The sequence below is a fragment of the Vombatus ursinus genome, unplaced genomic scaffold, assembly GCF_900497805.2.
Source record: "Vombatus ursinus unplaced genomic scaffold, bare-nosed wombat genome assembly UNPS02003292.1, whole genome shotgun sequence".
In the NCBI taxonomy this organism is placed as follows: domain Eukaryota; kingdom Metazoa; phylum Chordata; class Mammalia; order Diprotodontia; family Vombatidae; genus Vombatus; species Vombatus ursinus.
In genome coordinates, this window is record NW_020943070.1 from 12,271,302 (window position 1) to 12,297,595 (window position 26,294).

Here is a 26,294-nt window from a genome sequence, read left to right on the forward strand (position 1 = left end):
CGTGGCGGAGGCTCCAGAACTCAGGCCTCGCCGCCCCCAGACTGAAGGACTCGAGACATCTCCTCCGCCCCACGCTGGTGATCCAAGGGGTGAGCGGAGCCCAGAGAACGGAGGGGCTCGGGGCCCAAGAGCGGAGCTGGAGCTTCCGGTTAAGGACTGATGTATTTCAAACACGAAGCTACTAGCTGTTGAAGGAGGAGTATGTATGCTACTAAACACTTCATGTTGTGTGTATGTAAATCACTCTAGGCAAGTTGATACTGGGATTCACCACGTCCACAAGATTGCTCAATGGATTATATCTTATTCGACTGGTTTAATCCCTATTGGTATATTAATTCTTATATTTTGGATGTTTTGGTCCACGCATTTTTAATTTGTTGTTACTTGGTTCCGAGCAATCTCTTCTTACAAATGAGCTCAGTAGAATGTAGGGCCAAATGTGATGAATGAATTCAGAAAAGACATTCTGACCTCACTCAGTATGCCTGTTGGTCATTTAAAGTCTTTTACAAGCTGGACCAAACCCGCCTTTCCAGTCTTGTTACATCTTACACTCCTATGTACTCTACCATCCAGTGACATGGGTCTCCTAACTGTGCCTTGAACATGACATTCCACTGCTCAGCTGCACACATTTTCTCTGGCTCTCCCCCATGCCGGGAACTCTCTCCCTCCTCATTTTGCCTCCTAGCTTCTTTGACTTCCTTCAAGTCTCAGCTAAATCCCAACTTTCTGAATACATTAAGATAAATTGCATCTAAGATCTAGGTTGCACGAATCTAAACAATTCTTGTTGTATTAGACTATTGACATGAGTCTCATAATGAGTACTTATTGCCTATCAAATACCCATTCAAACTCAGCCTGGCTCAATATCAGGGCATGGAATTTATAGCACAAATGAAGGCCAGCACAGCCAGGAGAGTTCTCCATCAGAGAACAGAGATAGGGATCTGAAGCAATCAGCAGAAATGATCCTATGTTAATGAAACTTGCACTGATCATAAACCCTGTTGTGCTAGTTAGGGAGAATGTAGATTTTTCTTTGGATCATGAGTCTCAGGTGGAGAGGGTATGCCCCTACCCTTGTTCCTTTCCCATGAGTGTGAGTGGGATTCTCCCCAGCTGCACACAAACAAGTGGCAAGGCAATCAATGGGAAAGGATTAGAGATGAATACATTGGGCTAAGTATTGTTTTTGCTTCATTATGTACAAAATAAATTCCATAATCATTTGATTTTAAGTCTCTGAATGAAGGAGTCCAATGGGCAGTGAACTGGATTAACAAAACTCAAAAAGTTTATGGGCTTATGAAGTTGTATAGGCCAAAAACATCATATTTTAATATTTTGAACAATATTTCATTTCAGACCTTGTTTTGAACCCTGCCAGCATGACCTTAACACTAGCTGCTTTGTGCTGTGAACACGGCCAGAGCATGACTGGAGGCTGGCCAGTGTAGCCTCAACATCTTCTCCTTGATCCCTCCCTGGTGACCAGAATGCATATTGCAGCCTCTTAGGAAAGAGCTATCTCCAGTAGAGCCCAGAAAAAGGAATGACAACGTCGCTTGATTGGTGGTTCAAGGACAGAGTCTCTTAGTGGGCAATTCCAACATTGTACTTCCTTGCTCAATAATTATTACAGTGATATATTGTCCTTCTGTAGAAGTAGGAAAACAGCAAGACAAAACCCTAGGATTTTTATTGGGAGAGGTATTGCTATAGAGTATTGTTTAAAAAAAGTGTTAAAAGAATTGGAAATTGAGAGGATGCCCATCAATTGGGAAATGACTGGACAAGTTGTGGTATATGAATGTAATGGAATACTATTGTGCTATAAGAAATGATGAACAGGTTGACTTCAGAAAAACCTGGAAAGATTTGTATGGTCTGATGCTGAGTGATGTGAGCAAAACCAGGTGAACGTTGTACATAATAACAGCCATGTTATGCAATGACTAATATTGATAGACTTAACCCTCCTCAGCAATACAAGGATCTAAGACATCTCCAAAGGTCTCATGATGGAAAATGCTATCCACATTCAAAGAAAGAATGATGGAATTGGAATGCAAATGGGAGCATACTATTTGCTATTTTTTTTTCTTCTGTTGTGTTTTGTTTCCTCTTTCTGGTGGTTCCTCCTATTGGTTATAATTCTTACTTACATTACTAATGTGAAAATGTGTTTAATAGGAAGGTATATGTATAGCCTATATCAGATGCATGCCATCTTGGAGAGGGGGGTGAGGAGGGAGGGGGAGGAAAATGTAAAACTCAAAAGTTTATGGATGTGATTGTTGATAAATCAAAATAAATTAATTTAAAAAATGATCATTAATATGAATACACTCTACCAGCCTAGTTGATGCCATGTAAGACACAAAAGTATTTACTTTATTTTGTCTTTGAACACCTTCTCACACTGAACATTCCCATCACTGAAAGGTATGCATTATTATTTACAGCTAAGGGAAACATGCCATGTCCGAAAATCTTTTTGACTTGCAATCTTTGCTGCACAGTTCATCGCTTTAATGATATTATCTTCCAGAAGTTCTGAAAGAGAAATGTTTCAAGTTCTTATTCTCTAAAAGAACTAATCTGATTTGTTCAAGCAGGAAAAAAATATTGTAAGATTATTGTACTAAATGTCAGATAAATGGAACTGCAGTAGAGAAAGACCTGTTCTCTCATTCGTCTCCTTGCAGACTTAAGTGGAACACAGCACTTCAATCAAACTGACTAAAATTTTTATATCTCATCAAGGCTTAAATAGTGCTTTTCTCTCCATAACCATAGGAAGCAGGCAGTCATTTCCATTTTTAAGATATGAAAAATGAGAGAAGATGTAAATCATCCATAGGCAAACACATAGTCAATGTTAATGTAAGAACTTAAAGCCAAGAGTCTTGACTCCAGGCCCAGGGGGCAGAATCCATGACAGCATGTTGAGGGTCATCCATTAAAAAATCAGAAACAAAGTCAGGCAGGACTGGAAATCCTTTTTCGTTATTTTTTCTTTCAAACTAAAATGGGCCATGAATTATTATTATTGTTATTATTATGTGGTTAAGTCATCCTTGAAACAGGCTAAGAGGAAATAAAGAGTAGGGAATTGTCAGAATGAAGTGACTTGTTCAAGATCACTCAGCTGTAAGCTAGTGACAGATGAAGGATTAAACCCAGGTCTTCCTGCCAGGGATTGGTGAATCCCTGGCTTCTAGCCAGTGCACTGAAATAACCTACCACACAGAACAATAGCTTGGAAAAACATTGCTTGGCTCACTGGTCACAGAAAACAGGGCTAGAAGCAGCATAGCTACATGTCTTAGTCAGAGATTCTGGAGCTGAAAGACCCAAGTTCAAACCTCACATTGGATACTTCCTCCTCCCTGTGTGACCTTGGACAAATCGCTTGGCTTCACTGGACCTCACTTTACCCATCTCTGAAGTATGGGTGATGAAGTAGATGGCTTCTGAGACCTCCTCTACATCCATGATTCTATAATGTGGACTAATGGGATCTGCCTCAATGGATGAAAATTTCCATTACAGGCATTTGCTAGCCTAAGGGCATGTATGGTGGAAACTCCTTTAGGTAGCTACCTAAAATGAAAAGAGAATTTGAAGGATTGTGTCCATTCCTTCTGATTGATTACATTCCAGTCAAAAGGACTAAGGAATGATGCTCTCCTAAGAAAAGATAGCTTATTTTGGCTTGGGAATGATGAGGCAGGGACTGGAAAGTTAATTAGAAACTGGGACTTTCTTATTAGCCTTCTGAAGCTTCTTCCTTTCTGTAAGTTTTTAATATGCATAGCTACTTACTTTTTGAGCCCTGTCATTGTTCCCTAAACCCATAAGGTTGCTCTTATCTGAGCACTTGACTCCACATCTGTTCAATGCATTTGGTGTCTTGCCATCATCGCACCAGTAGCCACTGTTGGTCTGAAATACCCCAAATTAGTGCTTTGATCTTCAGGGTGGTAGTGTGTAGCTGTGGTGTTCAAATTGCTCAATGCTTCTGCCAAGCACGCCCCCGTGAATGATTTATTTTAATAGTGATTATTTCATATCCAATCATATTTGTCTAGTAAAATCCATTCACCTGAATTGATGTAATCCTCTTTATCACTGATATCCTCTCAGCCCCCTACCTTATATTCTTCCATTCCTTGACATTGAAATCTTTGCTCTTCTTTGAACAAGTTGTTCTGTGTCCTGACTGATCATGTTCACTATCTGTTGCTCATGCCAGCAAGGAGATTACAGCAATATATCAGAAAGGTCATACAATATGATCATGTGAGATTCATACCAGAAATGTAAGTCTGGCTCAATATGAGGAAAACTATCTGTATAATTCTGGTGAACAATTTGGAACTTTACCCCAAAAGCTGTTAGACAGAGATGGGAACCATCATCTCCAGCTTTTGTCCCTCAACACTGGAGGGCAGGAGCACTCCTGATGTGTTGTACACAGAGGCAGAAGGATCTTTTTGGCCAGAATATCTGGCTCTTGTTTAAAAAAAAAAAACCTTGAACTCTCTTCTAAGAGATACCACCTTCTCTGAGTGACTACATGAACAACAGGTAAAGCCCTCCAATTCATCAATCTTGTAAGGCTTCAGTGAGTATTGGTGATGCATGTAAGCTAGTGACAGATGAATGATTAAACCCAGGTCTTCCTGCCACCAATCCCTGGCTTCTAGCCAGTGCACTGAAATGACCTACCACACAGAACAATAGCTTGGAAAAACACTACTTGGCTCACTGGTCACAGAAAACAGTCAGGGGTAGAAGTAGCATAGCTACGTGTCTTAGAGATTCTGGAGCTGAAAGACCCAAGTTCAAACCTCACATTGGACACTTCCTCCTCCCTGTAGGACCTTGGACAAATCACTTGACTTCACCGGACCTCACTTTAACCATCTCTGATGGTTAGTGTTTGAAGTGAGTGTTCAGGTATTTAGATGTTCAGGTATTTAGAACATAAAGGCCAGAACTCAGTGGAAAATTCAATATAAAAGATCCAGAAGAAACGTAATAAAAACATTAAAGACTAATTGTAAGGGAATCAATAAGGTCAAACTGTTTATTTTTCATATATATGAATATATTAACAGTGTTCCTAAAGCTGTCATCATTATTAAGGTAGTCTGAACAAAAGGTTGGGGATGAGTTGTGTGTGATTGGGGTGATTCTAAATACAAAATTGGGTGGTAAAATGTAAAAGGGAGCAATTACATTATAAAAATGGGGCTTAAAAGGAAGAACTAACACAGAGGAAGCAGGTGGGGTTGAAGGGCTAGTCATGTTGGAAACTTACTCTCATCTATGTAGAAGAGGAAACAATGTCCACATCTGGAAGGGTGTAGAAGACTTCTGAACATGTAGAGAGATGAGAGAGCCGGGGGACAGTGTTGGGGAGAGACTTTTAGAGTAGTCGATGGATAGTGATTTGGGAGGGTGGGGGGAGAAGATCAGAGAGGGACTTTTGGAGGGCTGTGTACATTGGGACTGGAAGGGTGGGAAGAGAGTGTAGGGGGCACTCTTGAGGTTGTGGGTGGCATAGGGAATGAGAGGATGAGGGGAAAGATGAGGTAACAGGGATAGGGTAAAAAGAGAGAAAGAAAACTGAGTAAAAATAAGAGGGATAGAAATTAATGAATAGTTATTATAATTTTGAATGTGAATGGGATTTTTATAGTATCTCTCTTTCTCGGGGCAAAGAATTGGAAATTGCAAGAATGCAATTTAAAACCATCAGCAAGCATTATCTGTAATGAGGATAAGCTTCAAGCTTTCCCAATAAAATCAGACATGGAGCACATGGCCTAACAGGACCAGATCTCTAACTATATGCTACAATGCAGCAATCATTAAAACTAATTGCTACTGGCTAAGAAATAGAGTGGTGGCTCAGTGAAATAGATGAGATACACAAAACACTGTAGTCAATGGCCATAGTAACCTAGTGTTTGATAAACCCAAAGACCCCAGTTTTGGGGATAAGGACTCACTATTTGATAAAACCTTCTGGAAAAACTGGAAAACAATAAGACACAAACTAGGCTTTCACATTTTTAAAAAGGACATTGGGCTATTGGATGTCAAAAGTTTCTACCAGGATCGAAATTTCCATGATTCTTAGTGTTGAGGCAACTGGTAAATGAATCCATTATTCTATCTTTTGACCAAATGAGACTCTTCAGTATCTCTTGTTCTTTTCCCAATGTCTACCATCTCTTTGCTTTTGCAAATGGTGTCTCCCATGCATAGAACAATCATTCACTTCTGCCCTGTCATTTTCACCACATAAAATACCCCCTCTCCTTCAAAGTTTATCCCCTGTCACCTCTTTCCTGAAGCTCCTCAAGATCTATCCAAGTGAAAGTGATCTCTCTCTCTTCAATTTTCAACTAATATTTTTTCTGCATGTCTCCTTTATATCTGGCACAGTTTGCTTTGTTTCCTAACCATTTAAATACTTGTCTTTTCCTTCCTGTTTGGTTGTGAATTTCTTGGAGGCAGAGTTTATCTCAACATCTTTTCGCCTCTTGTTACTGAAATGAATTTTATAAACTGTATCGACCAAACACAGTACCCAATACTGAAGAGTTCAATTCAAAACATCTTAATGCACTTTAAGGAGCTTTCCTCCACCCTACCCAACACCAGCCCTTATTATTATAGAGGATATCACAATCCTCCCCAAGCTTTCAACCCAAAAGTGATTGCTGACCCCTCACTCCTTCTCATTCCCAAATCAAATCAGGTTCCAAGTCATCTCTTTTTCATCCTTGTAATACCACCTGCATATGTCCTCTTCTTTATTCTGATACTTCCATTATCTGGTTGCAGGTACTTATCACCTCACACCTGGATTATAACAACAACCTTTTGGTTGGTCTCCCTCCCATAAGTGTCTCCCCTTTACAATCCATCCTCTATTCAATTGTCAAAAAGATCTTCCTAAAACACAAGTTTCACAATGTTACCCCCTGTCCAATCAACAATTCCAGTGATTCCAAAATACCTCCAGGATCAAATCCAAAATCCTCTCTTGAGCATTGAAAGCATTTTATAACCTAGACTAAACCCAACTAGCCAATCGTCTTACACCTTGCACTGCTTGCTGTATTCTACCATAGGATGACACCGGCCTCCCAACTGTGCCTTGAACAAGGCACTCCATCTCTAAACAACATAGCATTTTCTCTGGCTCTCTCCCCTGTCAGGAAGTCTCTCCCTCCTCATTTCTGCCTCCTCAATTCTCTGACTTCCTTCAAGTCTCAGTCAAAGCCTTACTTTCTGAATACATTAAGAGAAATTGCATCTAAGCTCTAGATTGTCATGAATCTAAATAATTCTTCTTGTATAGGACTATTGGTGTGAGTCCCATAATGATTACTTATTGCTGACCAAATAACATTCAAATGCAGACTGGCTCTCTATTCCCTCCCAACTGGTACCTCCCAATGCTTTCAGTCTTATCATATCATAGCCAACTTACCTCACATAGTACACTTCAATCCCTAACTTTTTCCTGTATATATCCTGTTGCTGTCCTGCTCACATTCTACTCAGATGATTCCTGATGAGAGAATGGTGCATTTCACACCATTTGATCCCACCTATCCTTTCCTTAAGGTCCAGCTGCACCACCAGTGGCCATCTCCAGTTACTGTGATTTATATCTCACCACTGGATCCAGATGGCTTCAGAAGAGAAAGTGAGGCTGGTGACTTTGCATAAAATCTCCCTCACTTAAATCCAGTTCATTGCAAGTCATGGCATCATCTTCCTGATGCCATGGTCGTCTTCAAGAACAAAGGACAAACAACAACCTGCGAGTAGTAGGTGCTGTCCCACTGGATACCCAACCAGTCAATTCTTGTTTTGCAACACAGCTCCTCCCTTGCTCCCTTCTTTCTTCCTCTTTTTGTTTCCTCTCTGCTCTCCTCTCCTCTCCTCTCCTCTTCTTACTTCTCCTCTCCTCTCCTCTCCTCTCCTCTCCTCTCCTCTCCTCTCCTCTCCTCTCCTGTCCTTTGTTTCCTTTCCTCCTTCCTCTCCATCTGGCCACAAAGGATCTCATACCCTGGCCTGCAGGTGCTGTGCCCAAAGCAAAATAAATTTTGATGACTGAAACCTCACAAGATATCTTGGGGTTTACATGCTAGATTTTTTTAAGGACCATGCCTTAAACCAATTCACTCTGGCTTTCATTGATTGGCCAACAATAGGTCCAAGCCCAAGTCTCACTGCTAGGTCATTGCTGGGGCCCTGATTGGCTCAGAGTAAATGTAAATAGCACTTGTTTCTGTTTTGGCCAGAAACCCTGAGGTTCTTCTCCTCTCAAAATGAATTTTTTGATCAGGTATAAAAGGCTATTCATTGTTTCATTTCTTACCTAACTTTAGTTGATGGAAAGGACATTGCCTGAGTCAAGCTGGGCCTTGGGAAACATCTGAGATTAAAAAGACCAAGCCCCGCCCCCCTGCATCCAGGGCAATCTCCAGTTGTCCTGATCTATACCTTGGTGCTGAACCCAGATGGCTCTGAGGGAGAAAGTGAGGATGGTGACTTTGCACAGCCCTCCCTCACTTAAATCCAATTCACTTGCAAGTCAGGGCATCACTTTCCTGATGCCGTTGTCCTCTTGGAGAAAGAAAGACAAACAGCAACAACAAGAACAACAGCTGAATCATCATTTCTTTTTTTCAGTGAACTCCAGAATCAGCAATGATTTCTCCACTTTGTACTTTGTTTGCATCTCACTTCTGCTCTTTGCTATCATTTTGAATTATACCTAACTGGGTTGATGGCAAATTCACCTCTTAAATCCTAAGCTCCATGAACTCAGAGGGACTGTGCATTATTTAATCTTTTTTCTCTCTCAACCCTTAACACTGTGCTCTGTTCACAGTAGGTATATAATAAGTGCTCTTTTTTTCTAAAAGTTTGAAGACCCATATAGTTATGTTGTAAAATGTTTTGATTAAATTTTTGTGCAATCTGTGCTCCTGTCTGCTATTTCGTCTCTAAGTTAATGATTTCCTTTGGGGCTTGGAGAGATGATTCCTTGCCACAAAAACAGATTGGCATGTGATTTTTCCCCAAGAGGATTTTGAAATATTGCTTTCACGGGGAAAATTGATTGCTCAATAATTCATGGGGTGAGAGGGGGTGGTCACAGAAACCATAAAATAGCATAAATGGTGCTATTCACACACCAAGAAGTCAATTTTTCATTTTCTTTGTTCCTTCTGTTGCCTTGATATTTGGACTTCCAGGAAAGGAGGGAAACAGGAAGGAAGAAGAAGGTGGCAGTCAGATGGACAGGTAGGGAAATCAGGAGCTGCCCTGGAAAAAAGTTGGGGCTCCAAAGGAGACTCTCTGAGCATGGGATTTATGGAGGCAAGCACTGAAAAGAAAGGTCTCCATTGGAGAGCAGAGATAGAGATCTGAAGCAATCAGGAGAAATGATCCTATGTTCATGAGATTTCCATCTATCATAAATGCTGTAGTACTAGTGAGGGAAAAAGTAGACCTCTTTTGATCACGATTGTCAGATGGAGAAGGAATGCCTCTTACCATTGTTCCTTTCTCACGTGTGTGAGTGAGATTCTCCCCAGCTGCACCCGTAAAGGTGGCAGGGATATCAATTGGAATTGATTAGAGAAGAATAAATCAAGTTCAATGTTTTTTGCTTTGTTTTATACAAAATAAACTCCATAATCATTTGATTCTAAATCTCTGAATTAAGGGATGCAGTAGACAGTGAACTGGGAGAACAAAACTCAAAAGGTCTAAGGGAGCATGAAGTGGTATAGGCCACAGACCTCATATTTTAACATTTTGAACAATATCTCATTTCAGGCCACTTTTTGGAACCCTGCCAGCATGAGCTTATTACTAGCTGCTTTGTGCTGAGAACACTCCAGAGCTTGACTGGAGAGAGGGCAGAGTAGCCTCAACATCTTCTGCCTGAGCCCCTTCTGGTGACCAGGATGCATATTACACCCTCTTAGGAAAATGTTATCTCCAGTAGAGCCCAGAAGAAAAGGATTTACAAGATCATGTTTCAAGTACTGAGATTCCTTGTGGGCAATTCCAACTTTGTACTTCATTGCAGGATAATGATTACCAAAATATATTGTCCTTCTGTAGAATTAGGAAAGCAGCAGTACACAATCTTAGGATTCTTATCAGGAGAGCTTAATGAGTAGGTTGTAATGAATGACCTCCAAGGTCTCTTTCAGTTATAGATCTATAACCCTAGGAATATTCTGTACTCTCCAGGGAATTAAGCCAGTGACCAAATTCATACTGCATACTGTCTACCCTCTCTTTGGAGGGAATATTTCTCACCAAGATCAAAGGATTCATTCCTTTTTTTTTTCTTTTTTTTTATATGAAGCAACTGGGGTTAAGTGATTTGCCAGGGTCACACAGCTAATAAGTATCAAGTGTCTGGTCTGAGACTGGATATGAACTCAGGTCCTCTGGACTCCAGGGCCAGTGAGAGATCCACTGTGCCACCTAGCTGCCCTGAAAGGGTTCATTCTTAGCGAGGGGTTTAATGGTCCCCTTAACTTGGTACTGTTTCAGTTTCATGTTAGTTTCAGCCATTAGTCCAAAGGTTCTTTTCTCACATGCTGAAGTTTAAAAATATGGGGGGAAAGGGGATTCCTGAAGTTCACTCTCTATTTATACATAAATACTATGGGTGACCATGCAATGACAGTATTAGACAGGGATGGAGGAAATTACCTCTAGTTTCAACCCTTCTACATTGAAATATAGGAGCATTTTCTGATCAGCTGTAGAAAGTGGCAGAAGAGTCTTTTGGGCCAGAATTTTTCAGTTCTGTGAAAAAAAAAACTTGAACTTTTGTAAGAGATACAACCTTCTCAAAGCCAACACTTTTTCATCAGAAATTGTAAAAAAATCTGAGATTAGAAGGAAAGAAGAAAATTAGGGCCCAGGGGGAATTTCATAGACAGTATCTCAGATATAGTACTTACTTCTCAAATATGTAAAGAAACTTGTCAAATGTATAAGCATATGAGTCATTCCCCAATGGATAAATAGTAAAAAAAAAGAAAGAAAGAAAGAAAGAAAGAAAGAAAAGAAAAGACAAGAAAGAAAGAAATAGGAACAGTTTTTCAAAGAATAAACCCAAACTTTATATATGGTCCTATGGAAAAATAATCTGTTTTTAATTAATTTATTTTGATTTATCAAATCACTTCCATATGCTTTTGAGTTGAAAATTTTTCTCCCCCTTCCTCCCCACCACCCTCCCCAAGACGGTGCACAATCTGATATAGGCTGTACATTTGCATTCCTATTAAACATATTTTCACATTAGTGATGTTGTAAGTAAAAGTTAAAACCAATAGGAGGAACCATCAGAAAGAGGAAACAAAACTCAACAGAAGAGAAAAAAAAATAGCAATTCGACTTCCATAGTTCTTTCTTTGGATGTGGATAGCATTTTCCATCACAAGGCCTCTAGAGATGTCTTAGATCTTTGTATTGCCAGGAAGGGTTAAGTTTATCAATATTAGTCATCACACAACGTGGCTATTATTGTGTACAACGTTCTCTTGATTCTGCTCACTTCACTCAGCAGCAGACCATACAAGCCTTTCCAGGTTTTTCTGAAGTCAGGCTGTTCATCATTTCTTATAGCACAATAGTATTCCATCACATTCATATGCCACAACTTGCTCAGCCAATCCCCAATTGATGGGCATCCTCTCAATTTACAATTCTTTGCCACTACAAAAAGAGCTGCTATGAATATTTTTGTACATGTAGGTCCTTTTCTCATTTGTGTGATCTCTTTGGGGTATAGCCCTAGAAGTGCTACTGCTGGGTCAAAGGGTATGCACATTTTTATAGTCCTTTGGGCATAGTTCCACATTGCTCTCCAAAATGGTTGGATCATTTCACAACTCCATCAACAATGCATTAGTGTTCCAATTTTCCCACATCTTCTCCAACATTTATCATTTTCCAATTTTGTCATGTTGGCCATTCTGATAGGTGTGATGTGGTACCTCAGAGTTGTTTTGATTTGCATTTCTCTAATCCATAGTGATTTAGTGCATCTTTTCATATGACTATAGATGGCTTTAATTAGAAAAATGCTCTTAATCATCCCTAAATTAAACAACTTTGAGGTATCATCGTATACCTATCAGATTGGCTACAATGATAGATGCCCTTCAATTGGGGAAAGGCTAAACAACTTGTGGTATATGATTTTGATGGAATACCACTGTGCTATAAGAAATCATGAGCTGGTTCATTTTAGAAAAACATGAAAGGTCTTGCAAGAAAAAATAAGAAGTGAAATAAGCAGTATAAAGAGAAAGATGCACAAAGTAACAGAAATACTGTCCTAGGGACAACTTTGAATGATTAATTCATCTTGAGTATCATAAACACTCAAACCAATTACAATGGACCTATGAAGGAAGATACCTGAAGAGAAGGAACTGACAAATAGAATTATGTATAGTATAGTTTCATATGTATATGTGTGTATAGCTATGTCTACGTGTGTGTGTGTGTGTGTGTGTGTGTGTGTGTGTGTAATGTATAGTCTTCTCTAGGGGCAGAGTGGGGAGGGAGGGAGAAAAATGGTACATAAGAGAACAAAAGAACACTTAGAAGGAAGCACAGAAAAGCTGGGTAGCTTCAACAACCATCTGTCATGTTTATTACACCATTTTTTCATGACAAAATAATCAGTTTGAAATGGATTGATGGTTTTTCTACTGAATCTTCTCTTAATGTTTTGTTGTATACATGGAAATGTTATCTGTATTTTCTCTTTTCTATATAAGTTTAAAAATGTGGAAGTATCCCTGAGATTAATATGTCTACTTTCTATGTTACCTTACCAGGCAGGTACACTGGAGACAGGGGAAGACTGTCTGCTGAAAGGCGCCGATCAGAAGCTTTCAGTTTGCCAAAGTCTTGCTCAATCCCAGACAAGCATGTTTGCTTGTGTCCTCTGGTTGACCTTGATGAGCTGTGGCCCCACAACCTGGCCCAAACCAACCTTGAGGTCAATGGTTTCTACAAAATATCCTGCCTCTGGGTCCCACCTGGTCCTGGGAAAGACTCTCCATTCTTTTCCCCAAACACTCCCCAAAACTTCCCTTTGTGGTATTCAAGCATAAATCTCCCCTGCCTCTACTGGGCTGTGGCCTCCTTTATACAGGCGTGCCTCTGCATTGCTGTCTGATTTTCTTCCTAATAAAACTTTTCTGCTTTCAACTCAGCGTGGACTGCTCTGCAATTTTGAAGGGTGACCTTTCCCTGGGTAATATAATGAATAAAAAAAATTTTAAAAAAGAAATTGGAATTAAGGAGAAAGTGAGGAAAGGTGACATGGAATAAGGAGACGTGGAAAAAGGGAGAAGAAAGAGTTTGGGTGATTGACTTCTATTTTCTCATTAAGGTATAAGACAAGGTACTTTATAGAAATAGAGGGAGGAGGAGGTGGTGTGGCAGGCTTGAGCAGAGAAGAGAAGGTTGAGAATAGCTGCTCTGGGGAATGTAAAAGAGAATTAATTTGAGAAGAGTAAAAGGGTTGCTTTACTGTATTGAACACCCAGTTGAGATTCACATACATTTGAATTGGACCCAGTCACCCTGGTCATGTAACCTCCTCTAGCAATAGCAAGTCAGTGGGAGTGAAGAAAAGAGAAGGGAGGCTGAGGGCAGGGCAGTGACCAAGGGTTGGGATTTCATAAGGCATGAATACTGATAAAATAAGGGATCAAGGTATCAGAAGGTACAGTTGAACTGGCAGGGTTGAGATTAGGAAAGGAGGAAAATGAAGTCAGAGCAAGCATGAGAGCCTGCAGAACACTGAGAGGAGAGACTGGAGATTCCCATGGAGACAAAGAATGTTTGCCTGTCCCATATTCTCCTCTTTCCAAATCAAGACATTTGTTCTTCCTCAGTACTGTGGTCACTTTTTTTTTGTTCTGCACAATCTTTCAAAGATCAATGGTATAGTAATCCCATCTAATTCAACAATTTAACAAGAATTTATTAGACATCTCCCCAGGAGAATAAAGTACAGAGAAGGGTGGAATAATAATTGGTTATAGGTAGACATATTTTAGATTTTTTCAAAGAATGTTGTATTGATATTATTTCTTGTATTAGCATTATTTCTTAATCTGTTTCCTCTTCATTCTCCCATCCAGATAGCCATAGGGTTGATAGATAACTTGGAGCAGAATCTGCTTTGAGGGATCAGTGAGGATAGAGTAACCTTTAAAGGAGGAGGGTTTGTGGAGTGATGGCAGTGGTAGGGTCTGAAATTTGCAATGTTGAACAAAGAGGATAACTCCTTCTGGTCCAGTGTGGGGAGTATATGAGGAGGTCCATCCAGTAGGAGAGAGGGAGGCCAGGGATACAGTGTCTTCTGGAAATGTTCTGTGATTCCTAGAACATGGAAGGAATATGAGAGGTGAAGGTGTAAGATGAAGGGAAGTTTGTAAATGATCAAATGAAAGAAAATTCCAGAAGAAATTTTCTAGGAAAACAGTAGACAGAGTTGAATTTTGGGTTGAGAGGGGCCATCCTGGGGCAGGTGAGAATGAGAGAGTGGGGACAGGTAGCAGGGGAGAGAGATGTTTTTATTTAGGCAGTTACTATTTCTGTGTAACTGGGCTTGGGAGAGGAGGTGGTAGGAGTTGGCAGGTCATACAAGGTGGGTTTGTATTTACTGGAGCTCTTTCCTTTAAGAGTTTGGATATGACTAAGAGTAAAGTCTGTTGTCTTTCAAGTGCTAGGAAAGAAGTGATATTGAGCTGAGTGCTAACAGTCCATAGATGAGATACTAAAAGTAAGAAATCGGGCATCTGAGTCTTTCGCCCTGATCCCTCAAGTAGAGGTCTGTTGTTGAAGGCCATGATCCTGGAATCAAGAAGAATAGGGCCTAAGCCTATCAGATTTTAAGAGTATATAAAGCTGAGAAGAATAGATATACTCTTGCATCATTAAATCAGAATCAAAAGGTCTTAAGATCTTAGAACATGAGTTGTTGAATTCACTTATTTCTGATTCTTTTTGTCTCATCTGTTGCACTGATATACTTTTAAGGTTTGCAATGTGTATATACCTATAGGTATATCAGTGTCTATATCTAACTATCTGTTTGTCTCTCTAACTGTCTGTTTCTCTCTATCTACTCATTCAAACCTCACATCATTTACTTTTCTACTATGTAACCAGTACCAAATAACTTTGATAATTCCTATTTCATAATACAGTTGGAGGTCTGAAAATGCTATTCTTACTTCATTTTTTACCATTTAAAAAATATTTCCCTTGACATTCTAGATTATTTCCTTTCTCCAAGTTGTTTTTTCTTATTTTGTCTAGATCTGTAAATCATTACTTTGCTATTTTGATTGGTATTTGACCCTATCTATATAGCAAGATTCATAATATTTTCAGTTTTATTAAATATGCAAGGCCTGGATATGGGCACTGAATATTTCTCCAGAATAACATTTCTAAGATTAAATTTCAGCAAAAGATCATAATTTTGAGAAAAATGCATATAAACATATCAATATGTATGTCTGTATCAATTGAATTCAGATGTGATTCTTGAATGTAATCAGTCTCTTTTCACAATTTACATTACATGGTTGCCTAATGAAGGTACACATATGTCTCCTTTTTAGTAGTTTCCACTGATTTCTGAAGAGAGACCATTGAAAGACCCTACCTGGTCAGGATTTCACCTTACACACATTTACTTTGAGATGTGGTCTCTGTACTTGTTTTTTCAGGAACTAAAGATTTTCTGTAGTCATGATATTAAATTGTCTCTCCACATCCAAACCTGAATATTATGGAGGATGATGTTATAAGTAGACAAGTTTCCTTTTAGTTTGAGTGTTCCTGGAAAACTAAAAAATGTAGCCAGAATCTAAACTATTATTAAACATTGTCTTTTAAAAATTAGTTTCTTCACTCTGTACCCAATTTATTTTAGAAAATGATTTTTAAAAGAAAAAATACAATATTAGATTTGATAAAGTTCCTTTAAAGAAAGAGGAATCATGATGAGTTGAAGGACCTAAATGTGCAGGTTATAGATGGCAACCTTTGAGATATTTGGAAACATCTCTTATTCTACAATTTGGTATGCAGCTTGACCTGCAGAGAAAGGAGATAAAGCAATGAAAAAGTGAGGAACACTATCCTTGGATAAAAGTTCATTTTTGACATTCATGAATATGTAGACATGGGGTAATATTTATGAATACCAATTATCTATTTCAAAACAGAAAAAGAGCATAAAAATTGTCCTAATAGAAGTCTTGACTTTGTAATTTTTAAAAAGAGGATTGGGCTGTTGGATTTCAAAAGTTTCTACCAAGTCTGAAACTTCTTTGATTCTTAGTGTTGAGGCAACCAACAAATGAATCCATTATTCTATGTTCCGACCAAATCATACTCTTTGGTGTCTCCCATTCTTGTCTGAATATCTACCATCTCTGTGCTTCAAAAAGTGATGTCAGGAGCAGCTAGGTGGTGCAGTGGATAGAGCACTGGCCCTAGAGTCTAGAGAACCTGATTTCAAATCCTACCTCAGAAACATAACACTCACTAGCTGTGTGACTCTGGGCAAGTCACTTAACCCCAATTGTCTTACTAAAAAAAATGGTGTCCCCCAGACACAGAATGGTCACTCACCTCTTTCCTGCTATTTACACCAAATAAAATCCCCCCTCTCCATCAAGGCTCATCCCATGTCACCTCCTCCCTGAAGTATCTCACTATCCACCCAAGTAATCTCTCTCTTCAAGTTTCAACTAACATTTTTCTCTGTATGGCTCCTTTATATCTAGCACATTTTGCCTTCTTTCATAAACATTTGAATACCTGTCTTTTCCTTCCTATTTTGTTGTAAGCTTCTTGAAGGTAGAGTTTATCTCAAGCATCTAGTACAGTACCATTGGTTACTAAAATGAATTTTATGAATTGTACCTACCAAACACATTACCCAATGTTGAAGAAATCTATTCAAAACATATTAGTAGCACCTGAAGGAGCTCCATCCTATGCAACACCAGTCCTTTTTATTGTAGAAGATACCAGAATCCTATTTACTCATGCTTTCAACCTAGGAGTGAATTTTAACTCCTCAATCCATCTCATTCCCCGTATCTAATCAACTGCCAAAACATCCATTTTCCACCCTGGTAATATCTCTCCTGTGTGTTCCTCAATCTATTCTGACATTTCCATCATCCAGGTACAGGTTCTAATCACCTCACATCTGTATTACAACAATAGCCTTTTGGATGTTCTCTCTACCAGAAGTGTCTCCCCATTCCAGTCCATCCTCCATTCAACTCTAAAAAGATCTTCCTAAGACACAAATCTTATCGGGTCACTCCCTATCCAGTCAACAACTCCAGTGTTTCCAAATTACCTCCAGGATTAAAAATAAAATTATCTTTTGGTTATTTAAAGCCTTTTACAAACTGGATCAAACACACCTTTCCAGTCTTGTTACATCTTACACTCCTACTGTACTCTACCATCTAGTAATATGGGTCACCTAACTGTGCCTTGAACGTGACACTCCATTTCTCAGCTGCATATATTTTCTCTGACTCTCCTCCATGCCAGGAACTCTCTTTCTCTCCTCGTTTCTGACTCCTGGCTTCTATGACTTCCTTCAAGTCTCAGCTAAAATCTAACTTTTTAAATACATTAAGATAATTTGCATCTAAGATCTAGGTTGCATGAATCTAAATAATTCTTGCTGTGTGGGACTATTGACATGAGTCCCATAATGATTACTTATTGCCTATCAAATACCATTCAAATTCAATCAACCTGGCTCACTATTGCACCCAACTGGTGCCTCCCAATTCTTTCAGCCTTATCTCATCATAGACAACTTGCCACAAGTAATATATTTCCATTCTTTCCTGTTCCCTGGACATATCCTGTTTCTCTCCTGCCCTGACTCTACTCTGGCTATTCCTAATACATAGAAGGTTGCATTTCTAACCAGCTGGCACCATCAATCCTTCTCTTAATGTCCAGCTCAACCACTATTTCTTTCTTTCAGTGAACTTCAGAATCAACAATGATTTCTCCCTTTTGTACTTGGTTCGCATCTCACTTATGGACTTAAGGATAATTTTGAATTATAGCTGTATTATACATATAGCACAAATATAGCTATATTTATGCAAAATCCAGCCCTTAGATACTAAGCTCTATTAGGTTAGGGACTATATCTTATTAAATCTTTTTTTCTCTCTCTCACCACCTAGTACAGTACTCTATGCACAGTAGGTACATAATAAGCACTTTTTAAAAAAAACTTCTAAGATCCTTGTAGTAATATCACATACCCTTTTGATTGAAATTTTATGTCACTTGTGCTTCTGCTCATTATTCCATTCATGAATTATTGTTTTCCTTCAAGTCATGAAGATGACTCCCGGCCACAAAAACAGATTGGCAGAGGATTTTTAACCCAGAAGATTTGCAGATATTACTTTCTCAAGCAAAATTCATGTCCTGCTACACTTCATAGTGGGAGGGGGGAAGTAACAGAAATTGTAAAATAGAGTAAGGGGTGCTATTCACACATCAATAAGTCTAGTTTTGCATTTTCTTTGTTCCTTCTGTTGACTTGATATTTTGGCTTCCAGGAGAGGAATGAAATAGAAAAGGAAGGCAAGGGAGTGGCCATGTGGACAGGTAGAGAAATTAGGAGCTGCCTGGAAAAAAAAAGTTGGGGGTCCATAAAGAAACTACATGGGCATGGGATATACAGCACAACAAGTAGAGGCCAGCACAGCCAAGAGAGGTCTCCATCAGAGAACAGAGTTAGAGATCTGAAACAATCAGGAGAAATGATTCCATGTTAATGAAACTTCCATTGATCATAAACCCTGTTGTGATAGTGAGGGAGAAAGTAAATTTTTCTTTGGATAATGATTCTCAGATGGAGAGGGAATGTCCCTACCCTTGTTCCTTTCCCATGAGTGTGAGTGGGATTCCCCTAAGCTTCACACATATAGGTGACAAGACAATCAATTGGAAAGGATTGGAGATGAATAAATTGGGCTAGGTATTTTTTGCTTAATTCTGCATGAAATAAACTACATAATCATTTGATTTTAAGTCTCTGAATGAGGGAGTGTAATGAGCAGTGAACTGGGTTAACAAAACTCAAAAGGTTTAGGGGCTTATGAAGTTGTATAGGCCAAAATATCATATTTTAATATTTTGAACAATATTTCATTTCAGACCTTGTTTTGAACCCTGCCAGCATAACTTAATACTAGCTGCTTTCTGCTATGAATACAGCTAGAGCATGACTGGAGTGTGGGCAGGGTAGCCTCAACATCCTCTGCTTGAGGCCCCTCTGGTGAGCACAATGCATATTGCAGCCTCTTAGCAAAGGGCTATCTCCAGTAGAGCCCAGAAAAAAAGACTGAAAAGATCAAATGAATGATGGTTCATGTAGAGAGCCTCCTAGTGGACAATTCCAACATTGCACTTCCCTGCTCAAAAATTATTACAGTGATATAATGTTCTTCTGTGCAATTAGGAAAGCAGTACCACACAACCCTAGGATTCTTCTTAGGAGAGGTAGCGCTATAGAGTATTGGTTTTAAATGATTGTTAATATGAATATACTCTACCAGTCCAGTTGATGCTATGTAATACACAAAAGAATTGACTTTATTTTATCTTTGGACACCTTCTCACACTGAACATGCCCATTGCTGAAAGATATGAATCATTATTGATAATGAATTAAAACATATCATGCCCAAAAACCTTTTCAACCTGAAACCTTCACTGCACAGTTTACTCCTTTAATGAGATTATCTTCTAGAAGTTCTGAAAGAGAAATGAAAATAGTCATAAGCAAGTTTCAAGTTCTGATTCTCTAAAAGAACCAATCTGACTTGTTCAGGCAGGAAAAACAATATTGTAAGATTCTTCTACTAAATGTCAGATAAATGGGACTGCAGTAGAGAAAGACCTGTTCTCTCATTCATTTCCTTGCAGACTTAAGTGGAACACAGTACTTCAATCAAACTGATAGGAATTTCTATATCACATCAAGGCTTAGAAAGTGCTTTTCTCTCCATAAACAAATGAAGCAGGGAGTTTCCCCATTTTTCAGATGAGAAAAATGAGAGAAGATGTGAATCATCCATAGTCAAACATGTAGTCTATGTTAATGTCAGAACTTAAAGCCAAGTGTCTTGACTCCAGCCCCAGGGGGCAAGGTCCATGACAGCACATTAATGGTCATCCATTAAAAAATCAGAAACCAAGTCAGGCAGGAATGTAAATCCTTTTTCATTATTTTTTTCTTTCAAAAGAATTATTATTATTGTTATTATTATATGGTTAAGTCATCCTTAAAACAAACTAAGAGGAAATAAAGACTAGGGAATTGTCAGAATGAAGTGACTTGTGCACAATCACTCAACCGTCAGCTCATGACAGATGAAGGGTTTAAACCCAGGTCTCCCTGCCACCAATCCCTGACTTCTAGTCAGTGCACCAAAATGACATAGAATAACAGCTTAGAAAATCATAACAGTTCACTGGTCACAGAAAACAGTCAGGGCTAAAAGCAGCATAGCTACATGTCTTAGAGATTATGGAGCTGAAAGACCCAAGTTCAAACCTCATGTTGGACACTTCCTTCTCCTTGTATGACCTTGGACAAATCACTGGACTTCACTTGACCTCACTTTAACCATCTCTGATAGTTAGTGTTTGAAGTGAGTGTTCAGGTATTTAGTGATGAACTAGATGACTTCTGAGATCTCCTCTATATCCATGATTCTATAATGTGGACTAATGGGATCTGCCTCAATTGATGAAAATTTCCATTACAGGCATTCCCTAGCCTAAGGGCATTTATTAATGGAAGCTAGAATAGTTAGCTACGTAAAATGAAAAGAAAATTTGAAGGATTGCATCCATTCCTTCTGATTGATTACATTCCAGTCAAAAGGACTAAGAAATGATACCCTCCTAAGAAAAGATAGCCTATTTTATCTTAGGAATGATGAGGCAGGGACTGGAAAGTTAATTAGTAAGTATTTCATATTAGCCCCCCACCCTATATTCTTCCATTCCTTGACATTGAGATCTTTGCTCTTCCTTGAACAAGTTGTTCTGTGTCCTGACTGATCATGTTCACTATCTGTTGCTCATGCCAGCAAGGAGATTACAGCAATATATCAGAAAGGTCATACAATATGATCATGTGAGATTCATACCAGAAATGTAAGTCTGGCTCAATATTAGGAAAACTATCTGCATAATTCTGGTGAACAATTTGGAACAATTTGGAAAGCTATTGGACAGAGAAGAGAACAATCATCTCCAGCTTATGTCCCTTAACAGTGGATGGCAGGAGCATTCCTCACATGTTCTATGATGAGGCTGAAGGGTCTTTTTGACCAGAATTTCTGGTTCTTGTCCAAAAATCTTGAACTCTCTTCTAAGACATACCACCTACTCTAAGTGACTACATCAACAGCAAGGAAAGTCCTCCAATTCTTCAATATTGTAAGACTTCAGTGAGGGTTGAAGTGGGGCAAGTTGGAATGTTAGGAGCATGGCTAAGGGTCTAACCTAAAATTTGAGCTCAGATTATGCAAACCCATAGGAAAATAAATGTGCTGATTTAGTACAATGGTTTAGAAGGAGACAGTAGGTCAAGTTAAATAAGGCTTGAATTCCATATCCCCACCTCTAACATTTACCCATGAAAAATTGGCTTCTGGGTCATCCTGGTGATGTTTTTAAACTGAAAATTTTTGTTTCAAATTATATTAACACCCCAAAATTTAAAAATATGAGAAAAAATTGTGCATTCCTTTTAAACTGTCACCCCCATTCTTAGCCATCCTCTCCTAATGTCTGTGGAGATCCAAGGGAGATCAGACTTACAGTTAGCCAGGACAATATCATGCAATGTATCCAGATGTAGCTCATTTATTCTTTTGACAAATTCACTTCTTTCCATTTTCTTACCATGGACGGCCATGGTGAGGAAGATGAACCCCAGAAGAAGGATGACCTTCATGTTGACTGTGTAGTCAAATTGTTAAGCCTGAGATGTTCCTCAGTATTTAACTTCTCTCTTAAATTCCTCTTCCTTGCTGTTTGAGAGCTCCACACACTAGCTATGTGGAAATCAATATTGATTGATGGCTATATTTTCCCACTTCTCCTAAAGGCAGAACACCTAGTACATGGCATGGCATGGCAACTTTCCCTCTATCCTAAAGTCCAATTAGGGTGAGGAGAAGGGGGATAGCTTCTTTTTTCCTGGTGTTCTATCAGACTTACCCAACCTTAATGCAGCTGATTTCCCAGTGAAGAAAAGTGTAACATAAGAAAATTGGGCTCAGATAATAGGCTAAAATTCACCTTCAAGGTGAATGCCTTCAAGGTTAATGCCAATTCAAAGTCAGAGGATCACAGAAATCTTTAACAGGTGAAAGTTAAGGATAATCATGATCCACATATATAAAACACAAGAGTGTCAAGGAATCACAGAATTTCAGAGCTGAAATGAGTTCAACCTATTCCTAACCTATATTCAAGTACCATCTTCTCTGCAACACAAGTGATGAATAGTCATACAACCTTTGCTAGAATCCAAAATCTATTGACATTTTTAACAACTTTGATACTTTTATTTACTTCATCTGAGATAATGTCTGTGAAGCAATTAATAGTTTAAATCACTATATAAATACCAATTATAATAATTACACATGGAGAGGAACAGAAGCATGGATATTGCAAAATAGTAAATGAATTAATAAGTACTTTAGATTTGGTGTTGATGTTTTATAATTGATAATATCAGAATTAGAGTCATCAGGAAGGGACAGATTATGTTTTTCAGTCTCTGTGGTGATAGAAGAGCTAGGAGCAATGGGTGGAAATCACAAATGATAGATTTCAGTCAATATGAGATTATGGTAGCAACCTTTATACACATATATATATAATGCACTTTATACAATGCCTGGCCTTTAGCAGATACTTAATGAATACTTGTTGACTAATTGGCTAAGACATTGTCAGAAAGTAATGCTTTCTCAGGCAGGTAGGTATCTCAGTGCCAGGCCTAGAGTCAAGAAGGCTCATCTTCCTGAGTGCAAATCTGGCTGCAAACACTTACTGGATATGTGACTTTGGGCAAATCATATCACCCTGTTTGCCTCAGTTTCCTCATCCATAAAGTGAGCTAGAGAAGGAAATGGCAAATCGTTCCACTATCTTTGCCAAGAAAACCCCAAAGGAATTCATCAAGAGTCAGACACAATTGAAATGACTGAACATCAAAACGGAGTCCTAAGTAACTGATGGCCTTGCTAGAAGAGGCTACATGATCATTTCTCAAGAACATGGTTGAAGGAAAGGGAATGAGTTCAGGTACAGATCCTTCCTGAGGTTCATTCCAATTCTGAGGATTCCAATAGCTTTATCATCTAGTTCATATCTCTTCATGATGTTCATAGGATACCACGAAGCATTTGGTCAAATACATGGCCTAAATTCCGAAGCTCTATGGATGTGGCATTTCCTTGCCCAAAAAGAAAAGAACCAAAATCTGAGATTAATTAGTATGAATTATTCTTAATGAACCCATGATGAGTCCTAGCCATTACCTTCTCCTTTTCTGATTGCTCACAAACCATCATTTCAATGATCTGTCCTAGAATTTGGGAATGAGGATACAAGGTATAAGAAGACTGGAAAGGAGGGAAGAGGAGACCATGAAGGGTTCTGAACACCAAACAGAGGACAATTAAAATTTTGAAAAGATAGATGCATATAGGAAAAGAAAGTTCATCACTTGGGAAAAGAAATACAAAATCTTAAGGAAGAAGATAGCTCCTTGAAAACTCAAATTGGGCAAGAGGAACCAAATGATGTTAGAAGACACCAAGAATGAATAAAACTAGAAGAGAAGAGAATCTGAAACATCTCATGACAATAACAACTGATCTGGAGAACAAATCACAAAGAGACAATATAGAATTTTCAGACTTCCTGAAAGTTATGATGAAAAAAAAAAAGAATCTGGACACAATATAACAAGAAATTATTAAGGAAAATTGCCCTGAAGTTCAAGATCAAAAGGGCAAAGTAGAAATGGACAAAATCTGCCTTGCACCACCTGAAAGAGATCCTAGCAGGAAAAGTAACAGGAATGTCATAGCCAAGTTTCAAAACTCCCAGGTTAAGGAGAAAATAGTGCAAGCAACAAGAAAAAGAAACTATTTAAATACAGTGGAAATACATTCAGGAGTTCACAAGATCTGGCAGTATCTACAATAAAAGATCATAGCTCTTGGAACACTGTATTTCAAAAACAGAAAGAGCCGGTGTTGCATCCAAGAGTAACTTACCTAGCAAAGTTGAAAATAATTCTGAATTTTAAAAATGGACATTTGACAAACTGAAAGACTTTCAGGTATTTAGAACAAAAAAGCTAGAACTCAGTGGAAAATTCAATATAAAAGATCCAGAAGAAATACAAGAAAAACATTAAAGACTAATTGTAAGAGAGTCAATAAGTTCAAACTGTTCATTTTATACATATATATATATATATACATATATAATATGAAAATATTATCAGTGTTCCTAAAGCTATCATCATTATTAAGGTACTCTGAACAAAAGGTTGGGGATGAGTTGTGTGTGATTGGGGTGATTCTAAATACAAAATTGGGTAGTAAAATGTACAAGGGAGCAATTACATTATAAAAATGGGGCTTAAAAGGAAGAACTAACACAGAGGAAGTAGGTGGGGCTGAAGGGCTAGTCATGTTGGAAACTTACTCTCATCTACGTAGAAGAGGAAACAATGTCCACATCTGGAAGGGTGTAGAAGACTTCTGAACATGTAGAGAGGTGAGAGAGCTGAGGGTCAGTGTTGGGGAGGGACTTTTAGAGTAGTCGATGGATAGTGATTTGGGAGGGTGGGGGGAGAAGATCAGAGAGGGACTTTTGGAGGGCTGTGTACATTGGGATTGGAAGGGTGGGAAGAGAGTGTAGGGGACACTCTTGGAGGCATGGGTGGCATCAGGAATGAGAAAGTGAGAGGGAAAGATGAGGTAACAGGGATCGGGTAAAAAGAAAGACAGAAAGAAAACTGAGTAAAAATAAGATTGATGGAAATTAATGAATAAGTAGTATAATTTTGAATGTGAATGGGATGTTTATAGTATCTTTCATTCTAGGGGCAAAGAACTGGAAATTGCAAGGATGCCCATCAGTTGGTGAATGGCTATACAATTTGTGGTTTATGGTTTTGATGGAATACTACTGTGCCACAAGAAATGATGAGCTCAATGATCTTAGAAAGCATGGAAGGACTTGCATGAAATGGTAAAGAGCAAAAAGAGTAGATCCAAGAGAACATTGTATACAGTAACAGCAATATTGTTTCAAGAATAAAATAAAAGGATAAATGAAGAAAGATGTTATCTGCATGTAAAGAATCTATAAATAAAAGTATGTAAAGAAAAAATTTACATACATACAAACATATACATACACACACATACACCTATTTTTATCTAATGGCAGCCATCTCTAGGGTGAGGGTAGAGAAAGGAAAGAAAAAAAGGAAAATGAAACAAAAAGAAATGTATATGATAACTTTATCATATATTTAAAAGAAATAGCAAGCTGTACATAATAGATTGGCAGTTTCGTGGGCAATTATTTTATTATGCTGCATTTTAGAAATTTCTGTTTTATTCCATAATTTTTTTAAAGATAAGTATAAAAATCTGAAACAAGAGTAGGAATTGGGGGGTGGATATAATGCCATGGAATGGACTTGTAAGATTTATGTCAATAGTACATATCACTGAAGCTCAGAGGAAGTTAAGGAGGGGGTTAAAATGTAACTGCAACAAAAGGGGCTTTAAAAACAGTATACCACTTCTGTGCATGCAGGTGGGGCCATTCTCTGAAGGAAAGCCCTGTGACACTGAACACATTGGCCAAGAGACCTTGGAGCCTGTGACACAGAATATAGCATCCATGAGGGATGTGGGACTTCAATCTTCAGAGAGAGAAGCAGGAATCCTAGCCAAGATCCCACATGGAGCCTATATGGACCCACATCCATGCCTGATCTCCTAGTTGCCAACACCAAGTTGGCAAGAACAATGAGAGTGTCTAGTTCA

General features: G+C 38.6%; 1 pseudogene; it reads right to left on the reverse strand.

Annotated features, from left to right (window-relative positions):
- Positions 1-2,464: 2,464 nt before the first annotated feature.
- Positions 2,465-22,156, reverse strand: LOC114050402 (annotated as a pseudogene).
- Between the last annotated feature and the right edge of the window lie 4,138 nt (positions 22,157-26,294).